Source organism: Pinus tabuliformis, chromosome 7 (assembly GCF_031772625.1).
Source record: "Pinus tabuliformis cultivar Carrire ecotype Pingquan chromosome 7, CPIR1, whole genome shotgun sequence".
NCBI classification, from domain to species: domain Eukaryota; kingdom Viridiplantae; phylum Streptophyta; class Pinopsida; order Pinales; family Pinaceae; genus Pinus; species Pinus tabuliformis.
In genome coordinates, this window is record NC_142293.1 from 1,387,528,945 (window position 1) to 1,387,556,706 (window position 27,762).

General features: G+C 33.5%; 1 pseudogene; it reads left to right on the forward strand.

Annotated features, from left to right (window-relative positions):
• The first annotated feature begins 15,319 nt into the window (after positions 1–15,319).
• On the forward strand, positions 15,320–16,903 carry LOC149252819 (AAA-ATPase At4g25835 pseudogene; annotated as a pseudogene).
• Positions 16,904–27,762: the final 10,859 nt, after the last annotated feature.

Consider the following 27,762-nt stretch of genomic DNA (forward strand, 5'->3'; position numbering starts at 1 on the left):
AAATACATGTTAAAATTTGGTTAACATAATGATCATCTTGATGAAATTTCATTTGATTTTTGAAGGAAAAAGAAGAAACAGAGGGATTTTACATTTTTCTTGCCTTGAATTTCTAATTTTTAATTCAAAGGCTCTTCTTCTGGGCTAAAAAATATGAGAACTCTGTTCATCAGGAAATTTTCAAAATTCTCATAAAATTTCGTAGGAATTTCTTCAAACAATTAAAAAAAAAGCAAGGAATTGAATCCATAGGATTTGCATAAAAATTGATCACTTCCCCCTGTATCCACTATATTCATTGAAATGATTCAAAATTCCCTTTAAATTTCCTTCACTGGTAAACAAATTTATGGACAACCCTTGTCTATGCCTTCTCTATATATTTTAATTAAAATCATTTCCTAAAAATCCTTTGATTGCATTCTTTTGTGTACAAATCTCATAAATATTCATGAATGATTTCATGTTGAGGAAATGTTTTCAAGTGGCGAAAATGTGCCATTATTTTCTTCGAAAGAGGGTAAATCATTTACATACTAGTATTTCTAAATGTTGAAAGAGATTTCTTTATGTTTTTGTTGTCACCAATATTGTCATCATGCCACTATTTTCAACTCTTTATGCCATTGTTAACATATTATTAAACCACTGTGATCAACACTCTATTTTTATGGTCTTGTCAAAATGTCAATAAAAACTTGTTATCATGGAAATGGACTTTGACATGCTTCAATACATGATTATCAATCCACAACCCCTTTTTCGTAATGTGCTTTCGAGTTTTCTACATAACTACTCATTCTAGGTGTTTAATTACATGCTTATTCAAACTAGAGTTCAAGTCCTTACCTGCATGTGATGTCAGCCAACTAATTCCCAAAGCCGTGAGGTTTTCTTATATAACCCTTTGTTAACATGTTGAAAGCATGACATTCATGTTGAAAGCACAAGTTTTACCATTAATTTCATGACTTCAAACTCAAACTCGATTTTATGTGAGGATTTTTGTACTAAAATCTTGGGATTTCTTACCTTGAGATAGAGGTAAGTCTAAGGCTTTCATGCCTTCAATGGATTTTATGCCCTAAATTCCATATTCTACGACCAATTTCATTAACAAATTTCAGATCCTTGTGGATGTTTTTACAACCTATAAAAATCGATTTTAGCCTGGGTCAAGGATGATCTTTTGACTCTTTTGCATGAGAAAAATGAGGTTGTCTTTTATGAAAAAGAAGATGATCTTTTGACTCTTTGGCATGATAACTCAATATTGTCCCCTGATCATTTTTATGCAATAAACTTTGTATGAAGACTATGTCCATCAATATGCAGTCATGAAATCAATTCATGACTTTGCTTTTCACTCTCTTCTACAGAATTTTGTATACAATCTTTTATAACTTATTTTCCATTTGTTTTTCTAAATGATTTTTTTTGAAATGACCATTTTTAAGGTCACTTCAAGACAGAGTATCTCCTTTACTTCTATGTAATGGCTGCCCTTTAAAAAAAAAGAGAGGATTCTCCTTTCCTTTTTCTAGAATTCATGACTTATAGCTAACCTTAAAGTACTTCCTTTGCAAAGAATTTTCTTTCTTCAAATATTGTTTTCATACTAACTCTAGTTTCCTTTACTTTTTTTGCATAGAAAAAGTTTTGTATCCACAACAATCACCCTACTTTTCTCTTGTATGGAGATATTCTTTCATTTTTAACCAGAGTTACCAATCTCAAACTGTTATGCTCAAAGTGATGCTCTCTCTTTTGTCTTTGAAGGGTAAAAATAGGTGAAGGAAAATGGTAAAATAGAAAGGCTTTTTTTATCCATGGATGGAAAGTTTTAAGCAGGAATGGAAGGATATAAGTTAAAAAAAATTACTCTTCATGCACCAATGTTAATTAGTATTTGAATTAGAAGTGTTACTTCAAATCAAAAGCATTTAAATAAAATTTAACTTATAGAACTTTTCATCAATTTCCTTTGTTGTAGAAGTGGCTCCTTCATAGCTCTTTGAGATGAAGTGGTCTTTAAAACAAATTTTTAGTTATCATTTGAAATGAAGTCTTATTTATTTATACATGTCCCTTCTGATTGAATTTAAGCTTCAGGGCCCTCTGTAAATGTAGCTGCTTCAAGTCGCTTCTATAAATAATTCAGGTGCTTTTGTAGTTTCTTTGAATGTTGAAGTTGAAGTAGAAACATCTTCCATAATGAGTATCCTCATGCCTGAATTTTAAATTGAGTGTTGAAAAGAATAACAAGGCTTGAGATTAAAAGGATAATAAAGCATTTTAGTAATGAAACTAATGCTTTTGTTTTCCTCTCCCCATTGCTTATTCTAAGCCTAGTCCTCAATTCTTTGAATTGGATGATTTATAACTTTTCAGAGCATGAGATGATATAGTTTATTGTCAAAACAAAGTTAAAAATTAGAAATAATCAAATGAACTAGTTCTATTTTTAGAATTCGTACTAGCCAAGTAACTTGGTTTTCCAATAAGAAATTTACGTTTTTACTATGCCAAAAATATGGATTTTCACAGCAAAACCCATTTATTATTTTTGACCCTTTTTTTTTAAATTTGAAGGTAGGGTAAGCACATCACTGTTCTTTTCCACTACTTCCAATTCTTCTTCTGTTGACAACCTTTTGAGAAAATATTCTTTATTTATAGGGTTACTGTAAATTTTCAACCTATGTCCATTGACCAAAAATTATGGGGCTACTTTATCTATAGTTTGATTTTGACTGATCCATTGTCATAGAATTCTTCAATTTCATAAGTCCCATACCAATGAGTAGTGAATTTTTCCTTGAAGTCTTTGTATTTTGAATCAAATAATAATTTCGAGTCTCCTGCATGAAACTATTTCTAATGATCTTTTCATTCCATTTTTCCCTCTGTTGTTGAACCAATGATGTATGTTCCACAACTTATTTTCTGACTTCATCTAATTCATTTAGTTGCATTATCCTTTGTTGTTGTTCCTTTCATATATCTAATCCTACTTGAGCTGTAAGTTTATATGTATGAATTTGAAATTCAATAGGTAGAAGAACTTGTTTTCCATACACAAGTTGATCAGGGCTGAATCCAATAGTGTTTTTCCATGTTATTCTGTAGGCCCATAATGCTTCATTTAAAATTTCTGACCAGTGTTTCATATGCATTTTTACTGTATTTGTCATGATACTTTCAAGAACTTTGTTTGTAGATTCAACTTGCCCATTTTCTTGTAGGTGATATGGAGTTGACTTTTTGTGCTTGATTTTGTACTTTTATATAAGACCTCTGACAAGATTTGAAGTGAACTGTTCTCCTTCATCTGTTACAATTTGTCTTGGTAATCCAAATATAAAAAATATTTCTTCAAATAGGAAAGTTACTACTACATTTTCTGCTGCTTTTGCCATTGCCTTTGCCTCCACTCATTTTGTGGCATAGTCAGTGCACACCAATATATATTTATTTTCCATTAGATGGTGGATTGATAGGACCAACGAAATCAAGAGCCCATTTTTGAAATGGCTCTATAAGAACTTTTGGCTTGAATGGCATTTCATTAGAAGGTATAGGTCTCCCTATCCTTTAACAACTATGAAATTTCTTAACATATTTTTTTGAATCTTTGAATATGGATGGCCAATAATAGCCTAGATTCAATACTTTGCACGTTGTCATTTTATCTGCAAAATGTCCACCACAAGGTTCATAATGACAAGCTTTTAAAATTTATAATATTTTATCTTGTCTTACACATCGCCTTATAATAAGGTCAGAAGCAGTATAGAAAAGATCTCCATTAAGCCATGTATATCTAGCACTTTATCTAATCAATTTTATTTTTTCTTTTGATGTAAAATGTGGAGGTAATTTTCTTGTTGATAAGTAATTAGCTATATCAAGATATCATGGAGTTATAATTGATATTGCAAATAAATGTTCATCAGGAAAGTTATTTGAAACAGGAACAATCTCACTAGATGTATGTAATCGAGATAGAAAATTGGCCACTTTATTTTCCTTTTCAAGCCTATCTAGGACAGTAATGTTGAATTCCTACATCAATAACAACCACCTTGTTATTCTTCCATTAGTAATGGGTTTATTCATCAAATATCTTATGGAAGAATGATCTATATGGACGAAGACTTCATAATATGTGATGTAATGTCGAAATTTATTCACGACATGAATCGCTGCTAACATTTCTTTCTCAGTAACTATGTAGTTTAATTATGCAGGATTTAGATTTTTGCTAATAAAATAAATAGCATAAGTCATATGATTCTCTTTAATAATGCAATCAAGAGATTTTCTTGTGATGGTTGCAAATTGTTTCCAATGTTAAGAGATTTTTCATGATTGATTTCTATTTTTTTTCTTTTAGAATGTGTGATTGAATTAACAGGAAAGATAAATTCAAATGATATTTGCAAAGAATTGATTGTGAAATTTTATTGAAAATGTTGTTCTAGAATTTGACTTGCAACATTATATTGCATAGTTCTTAATTGCTCTGAAATATCTGGTTCTGAAATGAAGAAATCTATTAAATCCTCGTTATCCTCTTATCTGAAATCAAAAGCTTCATTAATGCTTAAGATAGACTGAATTTATTCCTTTTGTTGTTCTATTTCACTAGGCCATGATACCAAAGAAGGTGATTGAGCAAGAGGATAAAGTGTTATATGTTTCCTTTCATTTCCATGTGAAATAATAATGCTTCCTAATATACAACCAATGAAGGCATCAACTGTGGCTAACCAAGGTCTGTTAAGAATTAATGGGTGCCCTCCTAAATTTGACTTTTGTTGAAGAACTACGAAGTCTACTAGATACTCCCAAGAATCCATAGAAACTATGATATCTTCAAGCATACCTTTTGGCCCTACTTTAGATCTATCAACTCCAAAATTATAGTGGTTGGTTGAATATTTGGAAAATTCAGATACTTCATTGTTTCTATTGTCATCACATTTATAGCACCTCCCAAGTCAATTAAATTTTTAGGAATTGTAAAATTGTTAATGGAAATTGTCACCATTGGTATTCCAAGATCAACATATTTTTCAATTGTACTATTTGTTGACATGATGCTAGCTAGCTTTCCATTCACATGAATTGTTGGTGGATCCTTCTTTCTTTTCCCAATTTTATTTATGCATAATTCCTTAATTTCCTTTGTATAGACTGGAATATCTTTAATAGCTTGCAATAAATGATTTTTCACATAAGCATTTTTAATTCATCTAAAACATCAAATCCAGGAAGAGAAATTAAAGATTTTTTCTCAACTAACCTTTTTGGGAAAGGAGGTGTTTGAGTAATTATTGTTTTACTCTTTTGAATTTGATTATGTGTTGTATTTTTGAGGACTCTCCTCCTCTTCTATTTGTTCTTCTATAATGATAGGAGAGTCTTTTTGTAGAATTTTTCCTTACCTTAAATGAATATCTTGAACACAAAGGATTGAATATGCAAGAATTGAAGTTCCTTCCTCAGCATTATATATTGGTATTTCTACATTATTACTAGAATTTCCCACTGGCTGGACTGGTAATTAAGTTGGCTTGGGTGCTGGTCTGGTTGGTTAGATGGAAGTTGAAGCTGCTATGATTGGGTTAATGGGGGTGCAGGTAATGATTGTTGAGGAAATGGATTTTTTTGTCGGGGTTGCTGAAATTATTGATATGGAAGAGGTTCTTGAGGGTAGGACTGATAGGTTTGTTGATATGGATTAGAATAAAATTGTTGAGGAGGTTGGGTTCCATAAGAATATCCTCGCCAACCTTGAGAAGGTTGGTTTTGGGTTTGTTGAGGAGACCAACCCTGCCAAGGCATAGGAGTATTCCACAAATTATGAACAAGATACTGATAATTTTGAGGAAATTGCTAAGCAAATTATGCAGTAGGATTTTGAGGCATAGATGCCACTCATGGTTGCCAAGGTCTTCTTAGTGCTAAATAGTAGATAAATTCCATTCCTTAAATTTCTTCCATTTGGTTTTCTTACAATTCCTTCAACTTTTGACAATCATCAGTTGCATGATTTTTAGTACAAAGTACACAAACATGAATATTGTCTAAAGGAAATTCCTTCAATGAATGCTTCTTTTTACATTTAGGACAAAAATTTGATAATATTTGATTTTGTTCCTCTTATTTCTTTGTTGATTTTAGTATATCAACTTGTGTTCCTAATGTACTTAAGATATCAGTTTTGAAATCTTTAACAAGTTTCCTTGTTCAAATCTTATTATAATTCATGTTGTTGATTTGGTAACTTTAGAATTTTCATCTCTCTTTCCAGTTTTAGCTCTACCTCTTGAGTATTTTTTACATAACTATGAAATTTCATCAAATGGTAAATATGAAATATCTCATTTTCCCATCACATTAAGAATATCAAGATACTCATCTTTTATGCCTTTAAAAATATTGTTCAAATCGTATCAAAGTTTAAAGAATGGTGTTTAGATTTTAGTAAGTTATAGAGAAATCTTTCTAAATATTCCTCTAAGTCATATGATTCTCTTTAAGACAAATGTTGATCGGGGTTGTTTTAACTGATTTGGAGTAGGAAAATAGGTATTCCAACATCTTTGGTTCCTTTAGTTTCCAAATATATCCTTCATTTGTGCCCAGTTGTCCTGCAAACATGACATTAAATGAGACATTACAAGCTTTTTTTATTCTACCTAAATTTAACTTTAATGCTCAATTTTTACTCAAACACTTAAAAATCAAAAGACATAGTTTAGCTACCTTGTTATGCATTACAATATATAGAACATGATGAAAATGATAGAAAATGGATGATAAGGATGGAAAATGTGATGTAATAGGTGTGGCAAAAAGAGCCGAAATTGAGAGCTAATAGTATACATGAATCAGCAATTACCTAAAAAGGCTTGGTTTCTCCATAAGCATTGTTGATCCAAGACTGCACTTCAAGATTGATAAAAATGAACCTATGATACTCTAATTATATTCTGATGACTTATTTCTAACATGTGTGGAGCATCTAGTTATTTGGTGTAAGAGGGAATTGGCTTTTGAATTCATTATGAAGGATCTTGGGTTAATGTATTACTATTTGGGGCTATAAGTATGAAAAAAGCCCCACAAAATCTTTATTGGTAAAGGAAAATATATTATCAAGATCCTGTAGAAGTTTGAAATGATAGAATGTAAGTCAATGTTGATTGTAACCCGCCTCTTCCCACACTTGACCACTTTCACAGGTTTTCTTGGGGTAAACATGAGTTGAGGGTCATTATGATAAGACTCAACCTCCTATATGACCTTAAGGAAATGGAGTCGACAGCTCAATACTTTTTTGACCTCCCTCAGGTGGCTTAGGACCTCAAGGAGCAACCCAACCCCTCCAGGTATCCAAACCCTAACTTAACTCTCTATTTTATTGACCTAGAGCCTTAGTAGCTCCCTCGCCAAGGACTTGAAGTGACTGTAACCCTCTATTCACTCCCATAGGCTTGCTTCCAAGTGACTGCATACTTTTCCAGTTAGTTCTATGCCAACGACCCTAAATGTTGAGCCACTTTTTCAAATCTAAGACTCAGGCCCCTACCCAGAACTCAGTGAAACTTCCAAAAATGATGAATCAAATAGAAACATGGCTTCCAAACCAAAACTTTAACAAGGAGTTGAACTGAACTCTCCCATATAGGATTGACATTCCATCAAACACGTGATGGACATGCCACCTATAGGTCATGAATGCATATCTAAACATAGTGATCTAAAACTTATATAAGGTTTAACAAGAAGGACTAATTCCTTCTCATAATAGTTGTCATAACACCAACTAATTCATGCATTTATTATCGAGACATTCATTATTGAAAATGTGATAAGGGCCATACTTAGATCTTTCATATAACTATGCTTATAACCAAAATACAACCAAATATATAACAATGGTAGAACAACCATTAAATACCCATAATAACAAGTATAATTTCTCATCAAAGACAAGGGAGACTTAGCTATTATTAACCATATGAAAAAGACAACCAGGTCAAGGACTTCCACATACCATTCAACCATAGATTGGGTTGAATCAAATCTTTCTTCCAGACAATCACCCTTGTGCCACATTTCGAGCATGAATGTGGGATCTCATGGGATAAACCAATCCATAAATAACCAAGGGAATCCAGAGGTTAAACCACCTCCACCCTCACCATACCATGATCTCACCTAAACCAATCTCGAGATCACAAAACCAAATCGAGTTTGGATGCCTCAGAATTACTTCACCATCCCTTGAGGAATTTTCCTATCTCCACCCACCTATTTAGGGATTCTCATAGAAAACCATCTCCAAACCCAACCCTTGGGATTTTCTTGAGACCACTCACCCAGATCCAAAACCTTCAAGCAATCGAGAGCTCAACCAAGAGAGAATCCCATCACACCATGGCTATCCAAAAATGGAAAGGAAAGGCTAAAAACCACTGTCAAAACCCAAAAAAATTCATGTCACTGACAATAATAAAACCAAATACACACATGCACATACCAGGCATGCCAAAGCGAGCAAGGGAATCATACATGCAACCTGTTACCTGCAAGTATTCCTGCTGAAGTTGTTGGTTCCAACCTTTCCTTGTTTGATCCTTTCTTTCATTGTCCTTCCTTTGCTTTCTTTCTTTCCTTCTCCTCCTGGTGCTCTTCTCCTCTCTAAATACCAATTATGAAATGAACTGACAAAAGGATACCAACTAATGCTCTAATGTCTTTTTATTATTGATGCCTCTAATTTCTTCATTTTTCCTTAATTCCCCTTCAATTTCCTCCTCACATGCAACCTGTGACCTTTCACCTTCCTTTTCTCATATTCTCCTTTATTTTCATAAATAAAATATCAATAATTCCTTTTTTCCTCTTCAAAGTCTTTTCAATTACCTTTTCCAATTTCCCCTTAGCCTTAATACACAACAGGTGATGCCCACTAGGATATTTTTCCCATCATTAAACTTGGAATACAATTCCCTTGACCTTGGTCTTATTTTTCCTTTATTAAATTTTATTACATGGATCCTTAACCTAGGGTTGTTACAGACCCCTCCCCCTTAAGGGAAAATACAGACCAACAAAACTGTTGAAAACAAAAACATACTTCCCATGGAGCTCTATAACCCAGCTTGTTGCATTATTTAAAATGAACATCCCACCCAAAAGAAAAGCCATCATGAAAAACATGACAACCTAACAACCATCACTTATTGGAGCTTTATAACATTTCTCATTATGGTATTTACAATAGAAACCATACATAAATATGTACAAATACAAAAAAGTCATTTTCCTCCACTGGAAAACAATGAAGGATCCACAACCTACATCTAATCAACCATCTGCCATGCAGCTTCATCGGGACCAAAGTGCTTCCACTACACTTTAACCTGCTCAATTTCTCTATTCCAGAGCATGAGCTTTTTCCGCTGCAGTATGCACTGAGGTTACGACTATAATTCTCCTTCTAGTTGCACCTGTAATATAGACCAATCAATAACATGATAAACATCCTTTACATATCTTTTAAGAAATTAAACATTGAAAACATCATGGACTTTCACTATCGAAGGCAGTGTAAGTCTGTAGGCCACTAGTCCAATCCTCTTAAGGTTCTCGAAAGGCCCACAATACCGTGGTGCCAACTTGGCACATGATCCAATCCTCAAGGAGCTCTTCTTAGGCTTGATGCACAAATACATATGCTCCCCAACCTGAAACTACTTAAATATCCTATGCTGGTCTGCATAACTTTTCTACCTCTCCTATGCTTCATTTAGATTCTTCTTTATAACCTGCCTTTCCTATTCCATTTCTACCAACATGTCTCATATAATAAGTATTTTTTTCATTGGATCACTCTAGTTGATGGGAGTATTAAAACTCCACCCATAGAGTGCCTCAAACAGACTCATCCTCAGTGACTCCCGGTAACCATTGATGTAAAAAAAACTCAACAAATGGAAGGTACTCTCCCATCTCGTATGTTGGTGTATGACATATATCGTCAACATATCCCCATAATCTTATTGACCCTCTCTATCTGTCCATTTGTCTATGGATGATAAGTTGTACTAAAGGCCAACTCTATCCCCAAACCTACAAAGAACTCCTTCAAAACTTGGAAATGAACTTAGCATCCCTGTCCGACACAATATTCCTCAGAACACTATGCAACCTCACTATCTCCCTAATGAAGACCCATGCCACCTCACTAGTTGAATAAGTACTCTTCAATGGAATGAAGCAAGCTACCTTACTCAATCTATTGACCAAAGCCATGATAGAATCATGTTGCCTTGATTTACTCGAAATACTAGTAATGAAATCCATGGAAATGACCTCCTTGATTTACTCGAAATACTAGTAATGAAATCCATGGAAATGACCTCTCATTTCCATTCTGAAATAAGAATAGGTTGAAGCAACCCACTTGGATGCTTACACTTAGCTTTCACCTGTTGATAGTCCAAATATCTAGCCACAAACTCTACCACTTACTTCTTCAGATTCAACCCATAGTAGAACTTCTTCATTATTGTCCCATGCAGATCATTGAGAGGAAATACATGTGAGTGGCAGAAGCATGGGGGTTTGAAACCAATTAAAGAAGAGAGCTATATAATATATGGGGAGAAGCTATGTGAAAATAATTTCATATTTGAGATTATGTATGAAAAGGAATGAAAATAGAGAGAGAGGGAAATTATGTTGAAAATTGAATTTGTTATGTGCACAAACATTTCAGATATGAATTACTACAGAGAAATGACAAGTGAAGTCAAGTAGAACTGGTAAAAGAAGTTGTCGTATGTGTGATTTTATGATAAGGGATTCATGGATCTAGTTTGAAAGTATCATGAAGTAGTGATCTGAGAGGGAAAATTAATTGGATCATTAGATCCAATAGAGGTCGATGCCTCTAGCAAGTTGGTGCTTGAAAATTCGAGGAGGTTGGTTCCTCTAGCAGGTTGGTTCCAACAAACAAGTGGGGGTTTGTACCTCATATAGTTTACTTACTACAGAAGATGATGTAAATTAAAGTTGGTGCTTTGATTTACATTGCAATTAAAAGAAGATTTGGGGTTTTCTCCTCTATGGTATTCCACGCGAATATCTTATGCTCAATATTTTATGTGAATGGTGCATCATTGTGTGAGTGAATATCTATGAATGGTTAAATACTTGTTAAAAATTATATAATATTGCTTCATCCCCCCATCTCAATACTATCCTGATTCTCAATAGTACACATGAAGATGGAGGTAGATCCAATTTGTTAGCCATAGGTCCAATTATTTACAACACCTTACAAGGGACATAATATCTCATTGCTAATTTATTTTCCTTCTTTTATTGTTTGAGGAAAAACTATTTATATGGTTGTAGTTTCACAAATACCCAAACCCCCACTTCAAATTCCCTATCACTATGATGATGATATTCTTAGTGTTTCATCCTATACTATGATGTAACCAAGTTATCCCTCAATAGTTTGAGAACTTCTTGTTAGTGTTGTGTATGTGTTCTCTTACTACTTGAGCCTTTATATTCCCTTTCAAGCATGATGTGGTAGATAAAGGATGATATCCATAAAGTCTCATAAATGATAACATTTGTATTAAATATAGAAGGATGTGTTGCACCACCATTCTACAATTGACAACCACTTGACCCATTGTGTATGTTTATCAAATGAAAAAGAACATAGATATCCCTCTAAATAGTTATTAACAATCTCAATTTTACCATTAAATTGAGGATGGCAAGATGAGTTGTGAGTCAATTACGTACCTAAATAAGAAAATAATTAGGTCCAAAATTTTGCAGTGAAAATTGGATCTATCACTTACAATAATCTTCCAGATTGCATTTAGATTTTGGAATTTTTCATGAATACTTCTATTATTTTACTTTCTTTAAAAGGAATAGAAAGAGAGAGAAAATGGGCATACTTTTCTCTTTGATATACCTCTACCATATTGACATTATTTCCTTCAGATTCAGCTAAACTTGTAATAAAATGCATTGAAACTTTTCTCAATGCTAGCTTGGTATGGCTAATGGTTGTAGGACCTTGAGGGTCTTGATTTTCTCTCCCTTGTTTAGATGGCATACTAAACATTCAACCATCAAATTTTGCACATTTGCTTTAAGATCTTCTCCAAAATAAACCTTTCTTGATACTATGGTATGTCTTGAAGAATCCTAAATTTCCTCCCGCAAAAGAAGTGTGTAACTCCAAAAGGATTTGTTTTTGACTTGATAAGTCTTATATCAATATAAATGACCTTAATATCGCAACAAATCGTTCTTCCGGATAATTTTTTCTACTGTGTCGGGGTCCTACTACTGCTGTTTAATGATATTGCATATCTTCTCATCTTGTTTTCATTTTATCCCTGATTATTCCTCTGAGTGAGATTGTGAAATCGAAATAGTGCATAGTGAACCCTTTGTGTCTCCCTCTTTCCTTGTGAATGCACTTGCCACAATATTTCTTTCCCTTTTTGTAGATAATTTCAAAGTCACAACCCAACAAATTTGTAACCTATTTTTTACTACTCCCCCCAAGGTAGTTTTTGTTGCAATAAGTACTTAAAACTATCATGATTTCTTTTTACTTTGAAGTGTCTTCTTATAAATTATGGACATCTTTTCTTTAACTATGCCTAGTGTTACGAACATATCTTTGTCATAGATGGGTCTGAGTAAGTTTTTTATTTTTTTTCAAAGGAAAGGGGGTTTCCTTCTTGCACCAATTCCATGTCCTGGTGCATCACACTCTATAGTGAATTTATTTTTGAAGTCAAGTTTAACCAGGACAAGAGTTGTACATGTCTCTTTAAGTTTTTTAAAAGATTTGGTTTCTTCTTTAGTCCAAGAAAATGCTTTATTCTCCCATAATTTTGTTAGAGGTGCTACTATTTGACCATAATTCTTCACAAACTTGTACTAATATCTTGTCAATCCTAAGAATTCTAAGAGTTGATCTAAGGTATTTTGGATTTTCCATTCCCTTATAGATTTGATTTTGTTAAGATCCATTTTGACACCTTCATGGAATACAATATAATCGAAATATCCCACTTCTTGAACCTAAAGACACACTTTGAAGGATTTACATATAATTGTTTCTCTTTCAATAGTATCAAGACACTCTAAACATGTTGTACATCTTCTTCCCAATATTTGTAGTAGATTTATATGTCATAAAAAACACTACCACAAATGTCAAAGAAAGGGCTCGAAAATAGAATTCATCAAGCTCTAAAATGTTAAAGCTTCATTTGTAGTTAGAAATGGCATGTCCAAAAACTCATAATGACCTTCATGTCTTCTAAAAGCTATGTTGGGGATGCCTTATTGTACCATTCTGATTTGATGATATCTATAATAAAGATCCAACTTGGTAAAGAATATTACTCCATGAAATTAATCTAATAATTCATAAATGATAGGAATGTGAAACATAGCTTTGATTTCCATTTTGTTAAGTTGTATGTAATGTCGATGGATACACCATGAACCCACCTTTTCTATAACCCTCATCACTAGTGACCAGAAATCACTTTGTCTAGGTTGAATGATGTTAGTCTCTAACATTTATTGAACCATATGCTCAACCTAAACTATTCCTTAGTTGAATCAAAGGAAATCACAAAATGCACACATCCAACTCACAGAAGGCACTAACTCCTTTCAAGAATATTAGAGTCATAACTTCTAATTCAAGCTTTCTAGTTTCACTAGTTTTTAGATAATGACCATAAATTAGGAAAAAATAATTAAATTATTGAAAATTATATTTTAAAAGAAAATAAAAAACATATGCATTACTTTTATAATTTCAATCTTGTGGATAAATCACATGAAAGTTTTAAGGTCAACACATATTGAACCACTTACTATGATTCATCATCACCACAAAGATGGATAGCTTGATCCAAGGAAGAACAAATAAGTACAGTAGGTCGAAACTCAATCTAAGGAACAAATAAATATAGTAGAGATGCAATAGCTAACTCCCAATTGACAAAAAAAAATTATATTAAAAAAACTATCAAAAAATAAATAAATAAAAAAATAATAATGAAAAAATGCATGAAATTAAGAATAAAGAATTAGAATAAAAAGGAAATAAAAATAGAAATAGAATTAATAACTTTTATAAATAAATAAATGAATAGATAAATATATAAATAGAAATAAGGGAAAAAGAAAATAACGTATTTTTCTTTATTTTAATTAAATATTTTCAAAATTCAAAAAAAAAATTATAAAAAAAATCATGCTATTTCCATAAACATTTATAAACATATTAAAATCTATAGATTATTTCATACCTATCTTCCTAATAAATTCCTAATAACAAATTCATTTTATCATCAAATATTTTTTACCCTATCTGGAACGTAGCAAAAACATGATGTTGTTTAACTTCCGAGAAAAATAATGAAAGCTTTAATACATACCTAGAATCCTTAGATCACATTACAAAATTGACACTATTATAGTGCATATTAATGCATAATTGACACATGACATCGGTGGATATGTTGGAATTTTTACTTCCATAAGATATTAGTGATTGTCTTGGACTTTTTAGTTGGACGTGTCTATACCATTAGTTTTTTTATCTTTTGCACAAAAGGAGAATAGTAAAAGGCTCAAAAAACAATTACGGAAGTACCATGTGGTTGTCATGGACATGTCAATATCATTAGTTCAAGACTTATTATCTTTTTGACAAAAGGATTAGAGTAGAGGGCTCAACAAACAACTATAGATGTACCTTTGATTGTCTTGGACTTTTTAATTGGACATGTAGATGCCAAGGCTTTTTATCTCTGGCACAAAAAGTGATAGTAAAAGGCTCATGAAACAATTATGGATTTATAAGAATGCCATGGATTTATAACCCTTTTAGTCCATTGAGAGAAATTCATTACATATATTACATAAATTAATTTCCAATTAATCCTATTCTTATTTCCACTTGTCATAAATTCATTACATATATTCATTAAAGAAGTGTAGCTTTACAGTGCAATCGATCCATCCACGTTCCAGGGGAAATAAGAAACACTGTTCATAATCACACACAGCATAACTGCAGTAGAAAGTTGATAAAGCCAGCAATCTGACTGGTGGTTGGGAGTACTCAGATAATTTTTTAACTGTACTCTTTACAGAAACGCGTATGATCTGATGGAGAGTAGAACCTTTATCATTTGCGGGTCTGATATAACAAAGAATGCGACGCGACATGACGATCTCAGGACAAATCTGGTCACTTGTAGGGCTTTTGACAGTAATCCATAATGCATTTCCAACACAGGTACGCCGTTTGTTACAGGGATGGTGGGATTCTCTCAAAGATTTCTACAGTCCAAACTCGTATCTGGAGATTCCAGAATTCAATGGCTACTCTTGCGGCGTAGAGGTGAACGAGCTCTACAGAAACGTGCGGCTCTATCTCAGCAGCCTCGATGCGGTTGCCCGTTCGAGGAGAGTGAGCGTTGCCAGGGCCAAGAACGCTACTTGCCTTTCCTTCACGCCCGCCGCCAACACCATGGAAGACACCTTCTGCGGATCGAAGCTCTGGTGGACGCATCGTGTGGAGACGCCGGGTGACGATTTACTCGAGGAAAGACGGAGCTTCACGCTCAAAATCAAGAAACGAGACCGGGCCGGGGTGCTCTCGGCTTACCTACGGCATTTGGAGAAACAAGCAGAGGACTTCGATAGCCGGAGTCGCGACCGGAAGCTATATACCAATAACGGCCACGGGTCCCGTGACTGCCGGTGGACCGCGGTGCCGTTCAGGCACCCGGCCACGTTCTCTACGCTGGCGCTCGACCCGGAGCTGAAGGAAAATATCAAGGCGGACCTCGATTTGTTCGGGCAGGGTAAAGAGTTTTATCACCGCGTTGGGCGGCCCTGGAAACGTGGGTATCTTCTCGATGGCCCGCCCGGAACCGGCAAATCGAGCCTGATCCCCGCCATGGCGAATTACCTTCACTACGATGTGTACGACCTGGAATTGACGAAAGTGACAGACAATTCCGAGCTCTGGGCGCTTCTGATCCAAACGGTGAACAAATCCATGATCGTCATAGAGGACATCGATTGCTCAACCCATCTCTCGGAGCGGGCACTCGCCAGGCGTGTTCCGGCTGCAACCCGAAACGAGAGCAGAAAATGGGTCGATTTTTCTGATGATCAAGACGATACCCGCGTGACGCTCTCGGGTCTGCTCAATTTTACGGACGGGCTCTGGTCGTGCTGTGGCGAGGAGTGCATCATAGTCTTCACCACGAATCACAACAACAATATCGATCCGGCGCTCATCAGGTCCGGCAGAATGGACATGCATATCCTGCTGTCCACCGATGGATTCCCGGCTTTCAAATGCCTGGCGTTCAATTATTTGGGAATCGAAGATGACGAGCTGTTCTGCATAGTTGAGCAGTGCATACAGGCCGGGGGAGCATTGACACCTGCAGAGATTAGCGAAATTCTGATAAATAATAAGAACGACCCGCATAATGCATTGAAGGCCGTGGTTTTTGCTCTTCATCACAGTATTGCCAGAAAGGAAATCATCGAGGATGAGGGCGACAAAAGCTGCCCTTCGGTGGAGAAAATAGAGAACGGGCATGCGGTTAAGTTGTTGAGAAGTGGTTCGGGCTTGGAAGTTGATCGGCATTCTGAGAAGAGTAATGAGAATGAACAATTTAAGAGATCAAAGTCAGAAAAACCCATTGCAACTTGGCAGAAAAAAGTACGCTATATGATCAAAATGAAGAGGCTGTGGCAGCATAGCATGGATCATCTGATTTTTTCATAGAAAAAGAGGAGAACGCGCACCATAGATCTTTCATCTGAAATCCATTTGAAAGGCTTCTACAACTTTCATTCTACAGCATGGTTTATTTCCACATTAATCTTACTACTTATATTTTGATGGTTACACCTGAGATGTAAACATGATAGTTACATCTGAGACGTAACCAAGGTCAATGTTGTCAATATGTGTGGAATGTCAATGGTGTCAAATTTATATCAGTCAAAGTATAAGTAAATAATTTGTATCTTATAATTATATGAAAATAAATTTTCAAAATTATTGATGTTTTCATAGTTTAAATGAAAGACATTTATGATTGGTTCTTCAACTTGTCCTGACGATGAACCACACTGGTTGGTTCGAAACGCGTCGACAAAAGATTGGTTATGTGAATTGCGGAAGATTATCTAAACAAGATTTCTGTTTGTTTATACATTAAAGAGTAATAGAGTAATGTAAATTAATTGTTTATTGTTTTTAAAATTAATTATAATCATTATTTTAAAATGTAAGATCTTTGCATTATGTATAAAAATTAGAAGAAAAAATAGGTTAATTTTTTTAATATGAATTATTTATATTTTTATAGAACTTATAAAATTTGATTGAAATATTTTTACTTAAAAAATTAAATATTATAAATTTGTAATTTAAATGTTATATTAGTGTTTTAATATTAAATGTATAATTAATAAGATGTAAATATAGCCTTTATTTTGAAAAAAGATGATGTGTCTTATAACCATTTTAGGTTTAAGTATTATGTTACATTTTTATTGGTTTGTATTGCTTTGAGGTTTTGTGGTTTTTTACATTATTATCTTCTTTGAAGCACGATAATGTCTCACTAGTTCCTATACAACACATTAAGTGTCATGGATGTGGTATGATGACGTAATTTGTTCTCAAGCAACTTTTGAATGGAAAGTGTGGTCTAGGGAAGGAGCCAATGCATGGATTGGATACCACCATAGATGAATTTGATGAGAGGAAGATAGTCATAAAATTACATAGTGGTTGCTTGGCCAAAGTGAAAGAGAACCTTAAGGATGAGGGCACATCTCTGAATATGGGTAGCTACATCCAGTAAATCAAGGACCACATAATTGTTGAAAAGATCATGCTGATTTGGCTCTCTTAAAAATCCCTCATGTGATAGGTCAATACTATATGGAAAATGAAAGGATAGAATGATCTCAAACTAGGCTCCAAGGGTTTCTTCGCTTCAATCTTCACCTATATGGATTACAAAGAGCATATTTTTTAATAAGGGCCCTATTTTTTAAATTCACCTGGTCACATCTGAAATACTGGAAAATATGATTTTAGTCCTAAGAAAGAAACATCCATTGAAGTCTTTCTTTGTATCAAAATGTACTCCCTTAGGAATTCCAGGAATGAGAAACTCTTAAAGGCATCAAAAGCACCCTAAGTTCATTTTTTAAAGTTTCATAACTAACTAGAATGGATTACTACACCTCATATGCTCATATTTATGTGCATATGAATGTGACTAGAGCACGCCCTGAATCTCTCAACGTATGTGACCAAGATATAGAATGGATCCAAACCTTGGACTATTAGTACATTCCATTTTAGTGCAGAAAATGCAATGAACATAACCATTTGTTACGATATTTACAAATTAATATACATGAGAACACTGAGGTGGGGAGGGAAGGTGTAGGTCAAGAAAGTTGCATCAAGGTTATGAATAAAATGAAGTCCACTGAGAAAACCCTTATACTAAGATCCCCAAATTAGGCACCCCGTGGTAAAAATAGATTTGTACTGCAGGCCAATGAAGAGGAGGACCCCTCCAAAATAGGTGAGCCCTTATTTTTCACCAAACCAAATCCCAAACAACTCTAAAAGGGAAAAATATAACCTAATGGTCTCCACTACTAATCCAATATCTTAGAAAAAAACTAGAGATGAATGAAGATGACCTTTGAGAGTCTAAGGAAGAATAACATCAAATAGAAATTGAGACTTAAATGATGTAGATTGACATCCCAACCCTCTTATTGGAGCATGGAGAATCTCAGTTGGAAGATCTATAATTTCCATAATTCTAGTAGCTGAAAAAGAGCTATCTAGGAAGAAGTATAAAACAATAATTCACCCTCAAACCCCAACCAAGTTGAAGGACTAGGTGTTAGAACCTCTCTCAAATCCTCAAAGTAAGATAAATGAAAAGGAGAAAAAGGGATTATGAAAATATACAAAATAGAAGCTAGATAAAGTTAGAACACTCTTAGTAGAATCAGGATAGGCCATCAACGTGAAATATAAGTACCTTCTGACTCATCCTAAGTTACAAATAATTGTTCTGTAAATGAATATAAGTGGTCTCAACGTAGCTAGAAAACATGACATGTTAAAGAAAATAATCAATTAGGAAAAACCCAATATGGTATTTTTACAATCAACAAAGTGTGACAGGTAATCAATCTTCTGTCTTGTGAATAAATATTGGAATGCATGTAAAGTAATAGTAATACCATCCATAGGATTTCTCAATGAATTAGCAGTTCTTTGCGATCCTAACTTAATCAAAATGGAAAACATAATTGAATCCAACTTCATCTTGGATAATTTTAGGATCAAGAATTCTCTAATTGAAGGATCTATGACTAATGTTTATGTACCCATCAACCCTACTCTCAAGGTACCCTTTCTCAAATCCCTTAAGGAAGTTGGGGAACTTCCCTTAAATCACATTACTTAATTTGAGGTGACCTTAATATGTTCACTTCTGGTTTCAAATAAATGAAAAAAAGAAGAAGAAGACCCTGGATAATCAAATTGGAAGAGATACAAAGTTATCAATTTCTATGCAATCCATGGACCAAATCCAATTTGATTAGATTGTTAATTCAAATCCTTTCACGTCGGGAGTGCCTTATAAAGCTTTTCGATCCTAGAATTCTCAGTACATTGCTTTTATGTGATCTACGGAAAAGCAATCCATATTTTTTGGTCAAAGGTATAGTATTACTTACATTATTGATCCTCATATATCGCAAAATGTTGGTAGTTTATTTTTCAAAAACTCCATAATAGAGCTTCAACTATTAGATATTCAAAGTGGCAGTGTATGCTACACCTAGAAAAAGAAGCAAGGAGGATATAATCAAATAGATATAAGACTTGATCAATTCTTATTATTTGAATATTTTTTTCAAGGATTGATGTTATTAGAAGATGATATCCTATCTTATACACACTTGGACCATTGGCCCATCAAAATCTCCTAGAATTTCTCTCATTCATCAAAGCCATAATCTTTAGATTTAAAATATTTTTGCTGGGCCACACATACTTATTTTTTAGCATGATGATCTAGTGGACATATGTAGGTCATAACTAACACTCCATCATGTAATGACTTCAATAGAAGCTAAAAGAAGCCAAGAAAAAAAAAATGGAAAAGAGAGGTCTCTGGTAACATCTTTTTTGAGAAACAAACACTTGAGGATGATCTAAAGGCCCTTTAAGCTAGAATCATTATGAATGGATCAAAAATGGAATAGAAAGCTGAAACGGTGCACCAAATATAGGGAATCACACATAATTACACAAGGAAAAACTATTATGGAAGCAAAAGGATAATATCTAATGGCTCAAAGAAGGGAATAGGAAATCAAATGTTTTTCACAAATCCATGATAATATATGAACTAAAGGAACATTTTAGTCATATCATAATTGAACCAATAATGAACAAATGTGCAATGATTGAATCTATCTTGGTGCAATCCCTCTTAATATCTCTTTAGCAATTAAAGTAACTTCCATCATATTTATTTTGAATAGGTAACAACTATGGGGCACTCTATGGGTATCAATAAATGATCAAGATTTGATGGCTTTAATATGGAATTATTTCAAACTCGTCGATCCATTACTGAATAGGATGTTTGGAAATATATTAAATACGTAATGCTCTTAGGTAGCCTACTACATGATTTTGATTCTGCATTCATCACTTTTTTTTCGTAAATAAACAAATCCTAAAATTTCCGATAAATTTATACCCATAGTGTTGTGCAATGTTATTTACAAAAACATTTCCAAAGTCATTGCCAACAATCTTAAGCCAATCCTACAAAAAAGTATTTTTCCTAAATAGCGTGGATATGTAGAGGATGTTGGATTCATAATTACATTGAGAGGGGGAGTAAATCAGTATAATTACAAATTTTGCTTATTTGAATCTAGTCAAACATCATAAAATTTCAATCTCATAACAAAAAACTTAACATAAGATAAATGTGGAAACCCTTATGGGTGAAAAATACAAAACTTCTTTATATCAATGATCTTGTAGGCATCAACCTACTATTACATCAATTTCTAGGCACCAACCTATAGGAGACATCAATCCCCTATGCTACTTTGTAGGCACAAATTTACTAGAGACACAAATTCCCTTTGTTGTTTTGTGGGCACCAACCTATAGGAGTCACGAATACCCTTTGTTCTTTTGTAGGAACCAACCCAATCCCATCTAATCCTTTGTAGGAACCAACCTATAGGAGACACCCATCCCCAATGCCGCAAGATTTGTAGGAACCAACCTACAAGAGACACCAATCCTAAAGGCTGAAAATATTTTTTTTGCGACATCCTACTTCATTATGATTGCTTTCTTCTTCGAAATGTAATGTAACAACCATTTTTGTTACCCTTGTATTTTTCAGACGTAACCATATACTGCTAGCATAAGGTTCATGGTTGGATGAAGCAGTTGGATAGTAAACTCAAGAATTAAATATAAATTTAAATGGTTTTTCGAGGAGAGGATGGCGTAGATACATAGTACCGAGGGAAGAGGGATCTAGATTTCTTCAAATCCATGAAACTTTATTGAAAGTTATTATTGATTTCAGTTCTAACCTAATCGGTCTATCATCACTCGAAAATAGTTATGAGAATAAATGAAGCACCAAAGAGAATGGGGAATAGAGGCATAGAATGTGGAAGGAGAACAAAGAAGAGTCAACATCAGATTGATAAGCTAAGAAAGTTTGTGCCTTTCCTAAAAATCAAGGGCCATCAAGGAGAATATATTTACGCACAATAGAGAAGTGTGGGAGTTCTTCTCCTTTATCGAATTCCCCTTCTACCACTTCTTTTTTGGTTAGTAGTTATTCCTTGGAGTTCCTGAGACTAGTGCAAATAGCATGGAGAAATGGAGCATAGCAAAATGAACGTAGGGTAGATGTGGAGATAATCACTTCGTATTGAGTGTTGTAAATTTTCATTGTTAATCCCGATGTTTTTTGTTTGAGGCCACTAAATTGTGTCTATACATGTGAGGAGAGTGGGAGGTTTAGTGGATGACTGAATCACTATGTTGTTTTCTGTATAGTTGATAAAGCACTTGGACAAAGAAATGTAAGTCACTTTGGTTCTTTCTGGAGCGATGTTAACCACCTGGATATTGGAGAGCATAAAATTGTGGTGCTTATTATGAGAAGACAACTGATAAACCACTTGGACAGTGGATTCAAGCTCTTGGACTAAAAAATACCCCATCTAGACCATGGGTGAATCCCTGTAAATGGACTTAGGAGAGTGAGATATTGTGGTGTATACATTCATAGGATAGTTTATAAACCACATGGAAAATTAACTTCATATTTGAGTGTCTATTTCACCCATTGGTGTGAAGTTTCCAAGGAGCAAGAATTCCCTTAGTTTTATAGACCTCAGTCAAGACTGGTAAGCTACAAGCATGGTTGTAGTGTAGTTGGCCAATGGTTGGGTGGAGAGTTTAAGTCCCTCTTTCAATTTCTAACCATATTTAAACACATAGATAAGTGTAAATTACCCATGCATATTAACTCCTGAACTATGATGTTCCTTGTTATGTTATGACTAGTAGGATATCTTGTGTGTTGATGAGTGTAAATGAATGTCTGAGATGAGAAGTTCACTATTGTACTCATGACTAGAATGATATTTTGTATGTCCATGAATTCTAAGGCATGCTAGAACTATGCTATCCATTATTATGTTCACAATGGAAGTGATAAATTGTGTGTTTAGGTTCATTCAATTGACTGTTAAGGACCATGAATAAAAAATAATTTCTCAACTTGTTCCTTGTACTAGTTAATGTCCTAAAAATTGACATTCCAAGGCTTCAGGCCTTGGGCCATAACGCTAAGAAAAGGGTGGTTTGGGTCATCCCTTTTCTTATAGGTAATAAAAAAATTTGAGGTTAAAGCCTCATCTCCTTCAACTGTAAATTTCAGGTAAACGTTGTGGGTTGGTCACCCTTCCCTTTTCATAAACAAAACTATTTGATTCTTTTGTTATACATGTATATTTCATTTATACTTGTCAGCAATAGGAGTTTAAACACTTATGAGTGTGTGTGCATGGGGTCGGCAGTGAACGAACAAGGGTGGAACCTCACCTCCACATAACTATGACATGTGAGTCATTTGGGCCATCAACCATCGATCATGAAACTATGTATGTTGAATGCTATATCGTCATGTGAATGAATATATTTGAATGGTTAAATAATTGTTAAAAATTATATAATATTGCTTCATCCCCCCATCTCAGTATTATCCCGATTCTCAATAGTACACATGAAGATGGAGGCAGATCCAATTTGTTAACCACATGTCCAATTGTTTGCAACAACTTATAAGAGACATAATAGCTCGGTGATAATTTATTTTCCATCTTTTTTTTTTTGAGGATAAACTATTTATATGGTTGTAGTCTCACAAATACCCAATCCCCCACTTCAAATTCCCCATCACTATGATGATGATATTCTTATTGTTTCATCCTATATTCTTGTTAGTGTTGTGTATGTGTTCTTCGACTACTTGAGCCTTTATAGTCCCTTTTGAGCATGATGTGACAGATAAAGGATGATATCCATAAAGTGTCATAAATGATAACATTTTTTATGAAATATAGAAGGATGTGTTGTACCACCATTCTACTATTGACAACCACTTCACCCATTGTGTATGTTTATCAAATCAAAAACAACATAGATATCCTTCTAAATAATTATTCACAATCTCAATTTTCCCATTAAATTGAGGGTGGTAAGATGAGTTGTGAGCCAATTGAGTACCTAAATAGGAAAATAATTAGGTCTAAAATTTTGTAGTGAAAATTGGATATGTCACTTATAATAATCTTCGAGATTCCATTTATATTTTTGAAATTTTCATGAATGGTTCTACTATTGTGCTTTATTTAAAAGGATTATAAGGAGAGAAAAAATGGGCATACTTGTCTATTCAATATACCACTACCATATTGACATTATTTCCTTCAGATTCAACTAAAATTGTAATAAAATCCATTGAAACTTGTTCCCAATGCTAGCTTGGTATGGCTAATAGTTATAGGAGCCTCAAGGTATTCATTTTCTCTCCCTTATTTAGTTGGCATACCACACATTCAACCATAAAAATTTTCACATTTTGTTTATGACCTTCTCCAAAAAAATATTTCTTGATCCTATGGTATGTCTTCCAAAACCCTAAATTTCCTCCTGCAGAAGTAGTGTGTAATTCCAAAAGGACTTGTTTTTGACTTGAGAATTCTTACAATAGTATCAATGACCTTAATATCGCAACAAATAATTTTTCCACCTAATTTTTTCTACTATGTCGGGGTCCTACTACTGTTGTTTAATGATATTGCATATCTTCTCATCTTGTTTCAATTGTATCCTTGATTATTCCTCAGGGTGAGATTGTGAAATGGAAATAATGCATAGTAAACCCCTTGTGTCTCTCTCTTTCCTTGTGAATGCACTTTCCACAATATTTGTTTTCCCTTTCTGTAGATAATTTCAAAGTCACAACCCAACAAATTTGTAACCCATTTTTATTTCTCCTCTTAAGGTAGTCTTTGTTCCAATAAGTACTTAAAACTATCATGATTTATTATTACTTTGAAACATCTTCTTATAAATTATGGACATATTTTCTTAACTGTGCCTAGTATGACCAACATATCTTTATTATAGTTGGATCTGACTAAGTTTTTTTTTTTTTTTTTTCAAGGGAAAATTATTTTCCTTCTTGAACCAATGCCATGTCCTCTTACATCACACTCCACAGTGAATTCTTTTTTGAAGTTGAGTGTAAATAGGAAAAGAGTTGTACACATGTCTCTTTAAGTTTTCTAAAAGATTTGGTTTCTTCTTTAGTCCAAGAAAATGCTTCATTCTAAAATAAATTTGTTAAGGGTGCTACTACTTGACCATAATTCCTCACAAACTTATAGTAACATCTTGTCAATCCCAAGAATTCTTAGAGTTTCTTTAAGGTATTTGGGATTTTCCATTCCCTTATAGATTTGATTTTGTTAAGATCCATTTTGACACCTTCATGGAATACAATATAACCAAAATTCCCTCTTCTTGAACCCAATGACACACTTCGAAGGATTTGCATATAGTTGTTTCTCTTCCAATAATGTTAAGACACTATAAACATGGTGTACATGTTCTTCCCAATATTTGTAGTAGATTAATGTGTCACCAAGAAACACTAGCACAAATTTCAAAGAAAGGGCTTGAAAATGGAATTCATCAAGCTCTAAAATGTTAAAGCTTCATTTGTAATTCCAAATGGCATAACCGAAAATCTCATAATGACCTTCATGTCTTCTAAAAGTTATATCAGGATGGCTTATTGTACCATTCTGACTTGATGATGACTAGAATAGAGATCCAACTTGGTAAAGAATATTACTCCATGCAATTCATCTGATAATTCATAAATGGTAGGAATATGAAACATAGCTTTGATTTCCATTTTGTTAAGTTGTATGTAATCTTGAAGGATACACCATGAACCCTCCTTTTCTATAACCATCAACACTAATGACGAGAAATCACTTTGACTATGCTGAATGATGTTAGTCTCTAACATTTCTTGAACCCTATGCTCCACCTAAACTATTGCTTAGTTGAATAAAAAGATATCACAAAATGGACACATCCAACTCACATAAGGCACTAACTCCTTTCAATAATCTTAGGTTCATAACTTCTAATTCAAACTTTCTATTTTGAATAGTTTTTAGATAATGGCCATAAATTAGGAAAAAATAATTAAATTATTGAAAATTATATTTTAAAACAAAATAAGAAATATATGCATTACTTTTATAATTTCAATCTTCAGGATAAATCACATGAAAGTTTTAAGGTGAACCACTCACGGAACAAATAAATACAGTGGGACAGAAATAGATAGCTCAATCCAAGAACAAATAAATATAGTAGAGATGTAATGGCTAAATCCCAACTGACAGAAAAATAAAATATTATATTAAAAAACATTAGAAAATAAATATAAAATTAAAATTAAAATTAAAACAAAAAAATAATAATGAAAAAATCCATAAAACTAAGAATTAAGAATAAAGAATTAAAATAAAAAAGAAAGAAAAATAGAAAATAAAATTTATTACTCGTATAAATACTATTTTTTATTTTAAATATATGAATAGATAAATAAAAATAAGATATATATATATATATATATATATTTTGCTTTATTTTAATAAAATATTTTCAAAATTAAAAAAACAAATCTATAAAAAATTCACACTATTTCCATAAATATTTATATAGATATTAAAATTTATAGATTCTTCCATAGGCATCTTCCTAATAAATTCCTTATAACACATGCATTAATTAATGAAAACTTTAAGCCATACATAGAATCCTTAGATCACATTACAAAATTGACACTATTATAGTGCAAATTAATGGAAAATACCTAGAAGATTGCAACATTTTAATTAATGCTTAACCTTTCCTAGACATGACATCGGTAATGCTTAACATTTCCTAGACATGACATCGGTGGATGTGTTGGACTTTTTACTTCCATAATATATTGGTGGTTGTCTTGGACTTTTTAGTTGGACATGTCTATAACATTAGCTCTAAGACTTTTATCTTTTGCACAAAAAAAGAATAGTAAGAGGCCCAACAAACAACTATGGAAGTACCATGTGGTTGTCATGCACATGTCAATATCATTAGTTCAAGATATCTTATCTTTTTCACAAAAGGATTAGAGTAAAAGTACCATGTGGTTGTCATGGACATGTCAATATCATTAGTTCAAGATTTCTTATATTTTTCACAAAAGGATTAGAGTAGAAGGCTTAACAAACAACTATGGATGTATCTTCGATTGTCTTGGACTTTTTAATTCGGACTTTTTAATTGGACATATAGATGCGATTACTTCAGGCTTTTTATCTTTTGCACAAAAGTTGATAGTAAAAGGCTCAAGAAACAATTACGGATTTATAATCTTTTAGACAATTGAGATAACTTCATTGCATATATTACATAAATTAATTTCCAATTAATCCTACTCTTATTTCCACTTGTCATAAATTCATTACATATATTACACAAAATGGGACCAGGCGTGCAAAGTAGTGTCAGTTTACAGTGCAATCGATCCATCCACGTTCCAGGGGAAATAAAAAACACTCTTCATAATCACACACAGCATAACTGCAGTAGAATGTTGATAAAGCCAGCAATCTGACAGGTAGTTGGGAGTTCTCGGATAATTTTTTATTGTCCTCTTTACAGAAACGCGTATGATCTGATGGAGAGTGGGAGCTCTATCGTGACCTGCACATCCATACTTCCTCGGGTTTTCCAAAAGTTGTCCATGGAGTGGCATCTATCCTTCCTGCCTAGAGACTTTCATACTTCTACAAAATACCAATGTCAGTTTCAACAATTTGCAGGTCTGATATAACAAAGAATGCGACGCGACATGACGATCTCAGGACAAATCTGGTCAACAAAGAATGCGACGCGAC